The sequence below is a fragment of the Delphinus delphis genome, chromosome 1, assembly GCF_949987515.2.
Source record: "Delphinus delphis chromosome 1, mDelDel1.2, whole genome shotgun sequence".
Lineage (NCBI taxonomy): Eukaryota > Metazoa > Chordata > Mammalia > Artiodactyla > Delphinidae > Delphinus > Delphinus delphis.
In genome coordinates, this window is record NC_082683.1 from 42,476,115 (window position 1) to 42,488,362 (window position 12,248).

The window sequence follows — 12,248 nt, forward strand, 5'->3', positions numbered from 1 at the left end:
CAAACTGGTACCAAGACTACTGAATGGTACTCTGGCAACATCTACCAAATTACTTATTTCCCTTTTGGCTCAGAAATCTGACATCTGGGAGTCTATCCTCAGATATCCTCTACCTGCCTACATAGGAAATGCTGTATGAAATAGGTTTTTAATTATAGAATTGTTTGTATTAGCACCCAAGTGCTCATCAGCAAAGACTGGTTTAAAAAACTATGGTATACCCATACAATGAAATACTATCAAACAAACCAACCCCCCACCTGCCCAAGAAAAAGCAAATCCATGGGAAATATTCTGTATCTTAACTGTGGTGGTACCTTCACAGATATATACAATTGTCAAAACTCATCAAATTATATACTTAAATTGAATGCAGTCCATTGTATGTAAAGTAGTCCTTAATAAAGCTGACCAGAAAAAGAATCATGGAGCCCTCTGTGTCAAAAGATATCCAAGGGGCTTCCCTGGTGGCGCAGTGGTTAAGAGTCCGCCTGCCGATGCAGGGGACACGGGTTCGTGCCCCGGTCTGGGAAAATCCCACATGCCGCGGAGCGGCTGGGCCCGTGAGCCATGGCCGCTGAGCCTGCGCATCCGGAGCCTGTGCTCCGCAACGGGAGAGGCCACAACAGTGAGAGGCCCCAGTAACGCAAAAAAAAAAAAAAAAAAAGATATCCAAGATACTATGTTAACATGAAAAAAGTATAGCGGTGAACAGTGTGTATGTATAATAATAGTGTGTAACCTTTATGGTAAGGGGATAATAATTATTCATATCTGTTTTCATTAAGAAATTCTATGAGGATAAACAAGAAAGGAAGGATAAATAAGAATATATAGAGTAGGTGTAAATGGAGCAGTTGAGGGCAAGGATGGGACTGACATTTTTTTCCACTGAATATCTTCTTATATTGTACTGATTTCTGAGCCACGAGAATGTATTACCTATTAAAATTATTTTTAATTATTAAATACAAAAAACCCCACAAACTTTCTATTTCCAAAAGCTTGAAACTCCAGAAAGAAAACTACTTTCAACCAAATTCACAATATATGTAATATTATTTCATACTTTCAAACAAATTCACAATATATGTAATATTATTAGCTTGGCAATGAGCTAAAAGAAGTGACTAACATGCACATTAAAGGTCAGCATTCCTCTTGCTACAGATGGGAGTCATTTCCTGGAAAAGTGGACACTTGAAGCAAAAAAGCTATGTCAGTCATCTGCTGCCAACAGACAACACAGTTTTTCAAAGTTAAAAAAATATATTACTAAGTTCATGTTGCCTTGAAAATAATTTTCCTGACAAAACTGAAGTAAAAAACTTTTCCACCAAATAAAATAGAAAAAGTGAACAGTATACGGTTGAATTATGATTTTGTTTGATTTCTTATTATATTGTACTTTATCCTAATCAAAGCATGTCACTGAAACAAACACAGCAACTAAATCAAATGATGTACAACGCTTGAAACCTGGCCAGCAACTAGTTCTTAAACTGAAATGTACTAGCAAATGCATTTGCACAGTTAGAGACAGACACTTAACTAAGAAGCATTTCATATATCTTTTTGATGATTTCAAGGTAAATGCATCAAAAATAAACCTAAGCTTACTCATGGACAGAGACAGCAGGGAAAGAGGGGACTAGATTCACTGTTGCAGTTAATTACCACTAGCTGTTCTCTTTCTTTGATTTTTTTTTTCATCCTCTATGCTTTTAGGGAGTATTTCTCAAATTTCTGGCCATTAGAATCACCTGGAGGGCTTGTTAAAACACAGGTTTTTTGGGCTTCCCTGGTGGCGCAGTGGTTGAGAGTCCGCCTGCCAATGCAGGGGACACGGGTTCGTGCCCCGGTCCGGGAAGATCCCACATGCTGCGGAACGGCTGGGCCTGTGAGCCATGGCCGCTGAGCCTGCGCATCCGGAGCCTGTGCTCCACAACGGGAGAGGCCACAACAGTAAGAGGCCCGTGTACCTCAAAAAAAAAAAAAAAAAAAAAAACACAGGTTTTTTGACACAACCCCAGAGATTCTTATTCAGTTGGTTTGAGGTACGGCCTGAGAATTTGCATTTCTAATATGTTAACTGGTGATGCTGACGTTGTTTATAGGAGACCATGCTTTGAGAACCAGTATTTTAGGAGTTTCCTAAGGAGTTTTGTTTGCTCGTTGGTCTACTCAGTCAGTTGAACTCCCAGTTTCAATTTCTAATAATAGCAAACTAGGATGAAATATCAGATGTTTGTTGTGTTTTCCAACTAATACACGTTTCCTTCATCAATTTAGTTCAACAAAACATTTACTGCAAAACTTCTAGCCAGCAGACACTGTGCTAGGCATTACAAATACAGAAGTGAAGAGATCTCTCTCTTTTTTTTTTTAAGAAGATGTTGGGGGTAGGAGTTTATTAATTAATTTATTTATTTTTGCTGTGTTGGGTCTTTGTTTCTGTGCGAGGGCTTTCTCTAGTTGTGGCAAGCAGGGGCCACTCTTCATCGCGGTGCGCAGGCCTCTCACTATCACGGCCTCTCTTGTTACGGAGCACAGGCTCCAGACGCGCAGGCTCAGTAGTTGTGCCTCACGGGCCTAGTTGCTCCAGGGCATGTGGGATCCTCCCAGACCAGGGCTCGAACCCGTGTTCCCTGCATTAGCAGGCAGATTCTCAACCACTGCGCCACCAGAGAAGCCCCGAGATCTCTCATTTTTACAACCCAACAGAAGCAGCAAACATGTAAAAAGTTGATTTCAGTGCTATGTGAACATGTTGAGAAAGAGAAAGAGAGATGTGTAATAAATCTCCAAGTGCCAAAAACTCTTCATATAATGAGGATCCAACAAATGCTACTGACAAAAATTTAGACCACTTTCAGTCTAAGAACTTAACCTGACAGAAAAATTTAAGACTTAGTAAGAATGTAAAAACCAATAGATAGATAGGAAGACAGAATACCAGGTAAAAGGAGCATGAGTCTACCTCTCCAAAGAGTAGAGAAAGATAAGAGGGAAATTATAGTGAAGAAACCTGGCGAACACCACCTTAACCAAGTGATGAAGGTTAACATCACCAGTGAAGGCATGTGGATATCATGTAACCCCCCACCCCTGATAAATGCAACGAGAAAGATATTCTACATCTGTGATACTCTTTCCAAAAACCCATACCCCCAGTCTAATCATGAGAAAAACATCAGACATACCCAGCTAGTACTCCTAGACAATGTCAAAGTTATTAAAAAAAAAAAAAAAGCAACACTGAGAAACTATCATAGACTAGAGAGACTAAGTAGACATAGCAATTAAATGTAGTCTGGTAGCCTAGAAGGGATCCTGGGACATAAAGGAAACACTGGTGAAATGCATTTAAAGCCTAGAGTTCAATTAACAGTAATGTACCAATGTTGGTTTTAGTTTTGACATATGTACCATGGCAATGTAATATGTTAATAGTAGGGGAAGTGGGGTGAAGGGTACTGAGGAAATCTCTGTACTCTATCTGCAACCTTTCTGTAAATTTAAAACCATTCCAAAATTTAAAGTTTATTTTTTAAAAAACAAATAAACAAAAAAACAAAAACAGCATGATTGGGACTTCCCTGGTGGCGCAGTGGTTAAGAATCCACCTGCCAATGCAGGGGACATGGGTTCGATCCCTGGTCCGGAAAGATCCCACATGCCACAGAGCAACTAAGCCTGTGTGCCACAACTACTGAGGCTGTGCTCTAGAACCTGCTAGCCACAACTACAAAGCCCACGCACTGCAACTACTGAAGCCCACGCACCTCTAGGGCTCGCGTGCTACAACCACTGAAGCCTGCGTGCCTAGAGCCTGTGCTCCGTAACAAGAGAAGCCACTGCAATAAGAAGCCCGTGCACCGCAACAAGAGTAGCCCCCGCTCGCGGCAACTAGAGAAAAGCCCACATGCAGCAACAAAGACCCAAGGCAGCAAAAAAAAAAAAAAAAAAAAGCCCAGCATGATCTAGAAGGCCCAGGCTCAGCCCTGGCTCTGCCACTAACTGATCTGCTTAGAGGAGCTAATTTACAAAATCTTGTCCAACTCTAAAAATCTATAAAAAAGCATAAGTATAAGCTCATTTACCAAATAGTAAATTACTAGATTTAGGGGTCTTCCCTTTAAGTTTGAAAGCCATGGTTTCCGGCTCAATAAAACAAAGAACTATTTCATAGAATAGGACTGCATACTGGTGGAACTCATCCCAACAAAGGAAACAATAAACTTTAACATGATGATTAGTCACTTCCCTTGGTTCAATACCAAGACCATAATTTTATATACATTTTGAGTTTTCAAACAAACACCAGAGAGGAAAATTTGGCCCATTTGCAAAATGTCCCCTTAATGCCCTGTCAGAGACTCTCTCCTAACCTAAGTCAGAAGTAAAACTCAGGAAGATGTATTTCCAATATCCTTATTCTCTAATCATAGAATTCATCAATGAGCAAACAGAATACCAATAATAGTCACAGACATTTTAAAAAATCAACATTCAAGGATATAGAAATTATTTTTTAAATCCACTTTATTTTTGTGTGTATACATACACACATGCCCCTCTCAAAAGTCATTTTATGAACTACAGAAATGATTCCTGAAAGTAAGTCTTCAAAAGTCATTTTAGTTGTGGCCAGAACACCCAAGGCATGCTAAGGCCTGACCTTTACAAATTCAGTTAAAAAAAAACGAAAAAACCTCCAAGATATTCTAGATTATGGATTTTTAATTAAACCACTAGGTTTCAGAGAATATAAAAAAGCATTTACATTTGAAAAGAAATAAGGACCATTCATTAAAGATTCACAAGGCAAGAGAAGTTATACAAGTTAGAATATCTCACTAACTTCAACTTTATTTATTCCAATTAAAAAAGTAAACCGACCAAAAATCCCATCTACGCTATAAAAGGAAAGAAAGAATTTGGTTTGGTTAAGAATTTTTAAAGATAAGTCTTAAACATAAAGACTCAGGTTCAACCAAGTTCTGGTTCATTAGTGAAATAAGAAGTTACTCTTTTTAAAAATCCATATTGTAATTCAAGAAACCAAATTAGAATTTCTCATTAACTTCATTTTTATTTATTCCCATTCAAAAAATAAACATACACTTTGGCTTTGGGACAAATGCCTGCATGTGGCCACATGTGCAGGAGAAAAGAGCTCCTGTATGTGCCCCAACATCTGAGGAGGGCCATGCTGACTTTTATCCAGGATGTTTTTTTCTTAAATAGCAGCACAGAGCCTTCCTTTTTCTGAATGCTCCCACATGGTTTATGCTCTACTTTCTCAGGGTTTACCAAAGATGACTGTATACAAGCTACATTAACAAGACCTGGTAACAGCGCTCTTGGGACCTCTGTGCTGTTCCTGCTGGAGCACCCAGTGAGGAAAACAAGACAAGATGGTGGAGTAGAAGACCTTGAGCTCACTCCTCCCATGAGAACATCAAAATCACAACTAACTGCTGAACAATCATCAATAAAAAAGACTGGAAACTACCAAAGAAAGATATGCTACATCCAAAGACAAAGAGGAAATCGCAACAAGATGGTAGGAGGGGCACACTTGCGATATAATCAAATCCCATACCTCCTAGGTGGGTGACCCACAAACTGGAGATAATTATATCACAGAAGTTCTCCCACAGGAGTGAGAGTTCTGAGCCCCACAAGAGGCTCCCCAGCCTGGGGGTCTGGCATCGGGAGGAGGAGCCCCCAGAGCACTTGTCTTTGAAGGTCAGCGGGTCTTGATCACAGGAATTCCACAGGACTGGGGGAAACAGAAACTTCACTCTTGAAGGATGCACACAAGGTCTTATTACCAGGAACCAAGGCAAATGCAGTGAATTCACAGGAGCCTAGGCCAGACCTACCTGTTGGTCTTGGATGGTCTCGTGCAGAGGTGGGTGGTGGCTATGACTCTTTTTTGGGACATCAAAGCTGGTGGCAAACATACCCAGGAGTGAAGGCTGACATCTTACTTGGGACATTAACACCAAGACCTGGCCCCACCCAACAGCCTATAGGTTCCAGTGCTGGGGTGCCTCAGGCCAAACAACCAATAGGGCAGGAACACAGTCCCACCCATCAACAGACAGGCTACCTAAAGACTTCCTGAGACCATAGCCACCTCCAGACACGCCCCTTGACATGGCCCTGCCCACCAGAGGGCCAAGATCCAACTCTACCCACCAGCGGGCAGAGATATGCCCCTCCCACAGGAAGCTTTACCAGCCTCACCCACCAGTGGGCAGATACCAGAAGCAAGAAAAATACAGTCCCAGTGCCTGTGGAACTCAGCCTGCAAACAAAGGTCAGAACCTATCCCGGGACCAGCTGGTCCCTGGTCATTGGGTGATGAGAGGGGGCGTGTACTGCTGGGACACATACGACCTCCCCTACAGAGGGCCATTTCTCCAAGGTCAAGAAACATAACTAACCTTCCACATACATAAAAATACAGATAGAACCTTAGACAAAATGAGATGGCAGAGGAGTATGTTCCAGACAAAAGAACAAGATAAAACCCCAGAAAAACAACTAAGTGATGTGGAGATAGGCAATCTACCCAAGAAATAGTTCAGAGCAATGATCGTAAAGATGATCCAAGAACTCAGGAAAAGAATGCATGCACAAAGTGAGAAGTTAAAAGAAGTTTTCAACAAAGAATTAGAAAAAATAAAGAACAACCAGAGTTGAAGAATACAATAATTGAAATAAAAAATAAACTAGAAGGAATCAACAGAAGAATAAATGAGGCAAAAGAATGGATAAGGGAGCTGGAAGACAGGGTGTTGGAAATCACTGCCACAGAACAGAATAAAGAAAAAAGTCTGAAAAGAAACGAGAACAGTTTAAGAGACCTCTGGGACAACATCAAATGCACCAACATTAACATTATAGGGGTCCCAGAAGGAGAAGAGAGAGAAAGGGCCTGAGAAGATACCTGAAGAGATAATAGCTGAAAACTTTCCTAACATGGGAAAGGAAGCAGTCACCCAAGTCCAGGAAGCGCAGAGAGTACCATACAGCATCAACCCAAGGAGGAACATGCCAAGACACATAGTTATCAAATTGACAAAAATGAAAGAGAAAGAAAAAATATTAAAAGCAACAAGTGAAAAGCAACAAATAACATACAAGGGAATCCCCATAAGGTTATCAGCTGACTTTTCAGCAGAAATTCTGCAGCCCAGAAGGGAGTGGCATGATACCTTTAAAGTAATGAAAAAGAAAAACCTACAACTGAGAATACTCTACCCAGCAAGGCTCTTTTTCAGATTTGATGGAGAAATCAAAAGCTTTACAGACAAGCGAAAGCTAAAAGAATTCAGCACCACCAAACCAACTTTATGAAAAATGCTAAAGGAACTTCTCTAGGTGGAAAAGAAAAGGCCAAAATGAGAAACAAGAAAATTACGAAATGGGAACGCTCACTGGTTAAAGCAAACCTACAGTAAAGGTAGGAAATCATCCACACACAAATATGATATCTAAAACAAAAATTGCGAGAAGAGGAGAATACAAAAGCAGGATATCTGAAATGCACTTGAAATAAAAAGATCAGCAACTTAAAACAATCATGGAAATATATATAGACTGCTATACCGAATCCTCATGGTAACCACAAACCAAAAATCTATAATAGATATACACACATGTAAGAAAAAAGGAATCCAAGCACAACACTAAGGAAGGTCATCAAATCACAAGAGAGACGAGAACAAAAGAGGAAAGGCAGAAAAAAGACCTACAAAGACAAACCCAAAACAATTAACAAAATGGCAGTAAGAATATACATATCAATAATTACCTTAAATGAAAACGGATTAAAAGCTCCAACCAAAAGACAAAGACTGGCTGAATGGATACAAAAACAAGACCCAAATATATGCTATCTACAAGAGACCCACTTCAGATCTACAGACACATACAGACTGAAAGTGAGAGGATAAAAAAAGGTATTCCCTGTAAATGGGAATCAGAGGAAAGCTGGAGCAGCAATACTCAAATCAGACAAAATAGACTTCAAAATAAAGAATGTTACAAGAGACAAGGAAGGACACCACATAATGATCAAGGGATCAATCCAAGAAGATATAACAATTATAAATATATATGCACCCAACACAGAAGCACCTCAATACATAAGGCAACTGCTAACAGCTATAAAAGAGGAAATCAACAGTAACACAATAATAGTGGGGGACTTTAACACCTCACTTACACCAATAGACGTATCATCCAAAATGAAAATAAATAAGGAAACAAGCTTTAAATGACACAACAGACCAGATAGATTTAATTGATATTTATAGGACATTCCATCCAAAAACAGCAGATTACGATTTCTTTTCTCAAGTGCGCATGGAACATTCTCCAGGATAGATCGCATGCTGGGCTACAAAGCAAGCCTCGGTAAATTTAAGAAAACTGAAATTGTATCAAGCATCTTTCCAATCACAACCCTATGAGATTAGAAATCAACTACAGAAAAAAACTGCAAAAAACACAAACACATGGAGGCTAAACAGTATGCTACTAAACAACCAACGGATCACTGAAGAAGACAATGAGGAAATAAAAAAATATCTAGAGACAAAAGAAAATGAAAACACGACGATCTAAAACCTAACAGATGCAGCAAAGGCAGTTCTATGAGAGAAGTCTACAGCCATACAAGCTTACCTCAGGAAACAAGAAAAATCTCAAATAAACAACCTAACCTTACAGCTAAAGCAACTAGAGAAATCAGAACAAACAAAACCCAAAGTTAGTAGAAGGAAAGAAATCATAAAGATCAGAGCAGAAATAGAGACCAAAAGAAAAAAAAAAAAGATCAACAGAACTAAAACCTAGTTCTTTGAAAACATAAACAAAATTGATAAAACTTTAGCCAGACTCATCAAGAAAAAAAGGAACAGGGCACAAATCAATAAAATTAGAAATGAAACAAGACAAATTACAACAGGCAACACAGAAATACAAAGGACCATAAAAGACTACTACAAGCAAACATATGCCAATAAAATGGACAACCTAGAAGAAATGGACAAATTCTTAGAAAGGTACAATCTCTGAAGACTGAACCAGGAAGAAGTAGAAAATATGAACAGACCAAATACAAGCACTGAAATTGAATCTGTGATTGAAAAACTCCCAACAAAGTCCAAGACCAGATAGCTTCATAGGTGAATTCTATCAAAAATTCAAAGAAGAGTTAAGACCTATCCTTCTGAAACTATTCAAAAAAATTGCAGAGGAAGGAACACTTCCAATCTCATTCTATGAGACCACCATCACCCTGATACCTAAACCAGACGAAGATACCACAAAAAAAGAAAATTACAGGACTTGCCTTGTGGTCCAGTGGGTAAGACTCCATGCTCCCAATGCAGGGGGCCCAGATTCGATCCCTGGTCGGGGAACTAGATCCCGCATGCATGCTGCAACTAAGAGTTTGCATGCCGCAACTAAGAAGTCTGCATGCTGCAACTAAGAGTCCGCATGCCACAACTAAGAAGTCCGCATGCTGCAATGAAAATCCCACATTCTGCAACTAAGACCTGGAGCAGCCAAAATAATAAATAAATAAATAAAAGAAAATTACAGGCCAATATCACTGATGAACACAAAAATCCTCAACAAAATACTATTAAACCAAATCCAACAATACATTAAAAGGATCATATATCATGATGAAGTGGGATTTATCCCAGGGATGCAAGGATTTTTCAATATACACAAATCAATCAGTGTGATACACCACATTAACAAACAGAACACTAAAAACCGTATGATCAGCTTAATAGATGCCAAAATAGCTTTTGACAAAATTCAACATCCATTTATGATAAAAACTCTCCAGAAAGTGGGCATAGCAGGGACCTACCTCAACATAATAAAGGCCATATATGACAAATTCACAGGCAACATCACACTCAATGGTGAAAAGCTGAAAGCATTTCCTCTAAGATCAGGAAAAAGACAAGGATGTCCACTCTCACCACTGTTATTCAACACAGTTTTGGAAGTCCTAGCCACAGCAATAAGAAAAGAAAAAGAAATAAAAGGAATTCATACTGGAAAAGAAGTAGTAAAACTGTCACTGTTTGCAGATGACATGATATCATACATATCATACATTTATCATAGAAAAATCCTAAAGACACTACCAGAAAACTACTACAGCTCATCAATGAATTCAGTAAAGGTGCAGGATACAAAGTTAATACACAGGAATCCATTGCATTTCTGTACACTAACAAAGAAAGGTTAGAAAGACAAATTAAGTAAACAATTCCATTTACTATTGCATCAGAAAGAATAAAATACCAGGAATAAACCTACTTAAGGAGGCAAAAAACCTGTAATCCAAAAACTGTAAGTATCTGATGAAAGAAATCAAAGATGACACAAATAAATGGAAAGATATACCATGTTCTTGGATTGGAAGAATCAATATTGTTAAAATGACTATACTACCCAAGGCAATCTACAGATTCAATGCAATCCCTATCAAATCACCAAAGGCATTTTTAACAGAACTAGAACAAAAAATTTTTTAAATTTATATGGAAATACAAAAGACCCTGAATAGCCAAAGCAATCTTGAGAAAGAAAAACGGAGCTGGAGGAACCAGGCTCCCTGAGTTTAGACTATACAACAAAGCTACAGTAATCAAAACGGTATGGTACTGGCACAAAATCAGAAATACAGATCAATGGAACAGGGTAGAAAGCCCAGAAATAAACCCATACACATACGGTCAGCTAATCTACAACAAAGGAGGCAAGAATACACAGTGGAGAAAAGACAGTCTCTTCAATAAGTGGTGCTGGGAAAACTGGACATCTACAAATAAAAGAATGAAATTAAAACAATCTCAGGACTTCCCTGGTGGCCCAGTGGTAAAGAATCCACCTTCCAAGGCAGGGGACACAGGTTTGATTCTTGGTCGGGGACCAAGATCCCACATGCCGCAGGGCAATTAAGCACACGCACCACAACTACTGAGCTCATGTGCCTCAACAAGAGAGCCTGCATGCTGCAAACTACAGAGCCCACGCACTCTGGAGCCCACACGCCACTAGAGAGAGAAAACCCACACACCACAACCAGAAAAAAGCCCACATGCTGCAACTAGAGAGAAGCCCACACACAACTAGAGAGAAGCCCACGTGCTGCAATGACGACCTGACACAGACATAAATAAATTAATTAATTAAATAAATTTTTTAAAAAATCAGAACATTCTCTAACACCATACCATACACAAAGATAAACTCAAAATGGATTAAAGAACTAAATGTAAGACCTGAAACCATAAAACTCCTAGGGGAAAACATAGGCAGAACACTCTGACACAAATTGCAGCAGTATCTTGTTGGATCCGTCTTCTGGAGTAATGGAAATAAAAACAAAAATAAACAAATGGGACCTAATGAAACTTAAAAGCTTTTGCATAGCAAAGGAAACCAGAAACAAAACAAAAAGACAACCTATGGAATAGGAGAAAATATCTGCAAACAATGTGACCAACAAGGGATTAATCTCTAAAATATACAAACAGTTCATATAGCTCAATATCAAAGAAAAAACAACCCAATCAGAAAATGAGTAGAAGACATAAACAGACATTTCTCCAAAGAAGACATACAAATGGCCAAAAGGCACATTTAAAGATGCTCAACATCGCTAATTATTAGAGAAATGCAAATGAAAACTACAATGAGGTATCACTTTACACTGGGCGTATTGGCCAACAACAAAAAGTCTACAAATAAAAGATGCTGGAGAGGGTGTGGAGAAAAAAGAACCCTCCTACACTGTTTGTGGAAATGTAAACTGGTACAGCCATTACAGAGAACAGTATGGAGATTCCTTAAAAACTAAAAATAGAGCTACCATATGATCATACAATCCCACTACTGGGCACATATCTGGAGAAAAACATAATTTGAAAAGCGGAGTGCACCCCAATGTTCACTGCAGCACTATTTAAAATAGCCAAGACATGGAAGCAACCTAAGTGTCTACTGACAGATGAATGGATAAGGAAGATGTGGTGTACATATACAATGGAATATTATTCAGCCATAAAAAAGAATGGAATAATTCCATTTTCAGTGACACAGATGGACCTAGAGATTATCATACTAAATGAAGTAAGTTAGACAAAGACAAATACCATATGATATCACTTATATCTGGAATCTAAAAAAATGAT

General features: G+C 38.9%; 1 protein-coding gene across 2 annotated transcripts in view; it reads right to left on the minus strand.

Annotated features, from left to right (window-relative positions):
• Positions 1-12,248, minus strand: part of EPS15 (epidermal growth factor receptor pathway substrate 15) — a 159,825-nt gene that overhangs the window by 97,010 nt on the left and 50,567 nt on the right. The window lies entirely within an intron of this gene.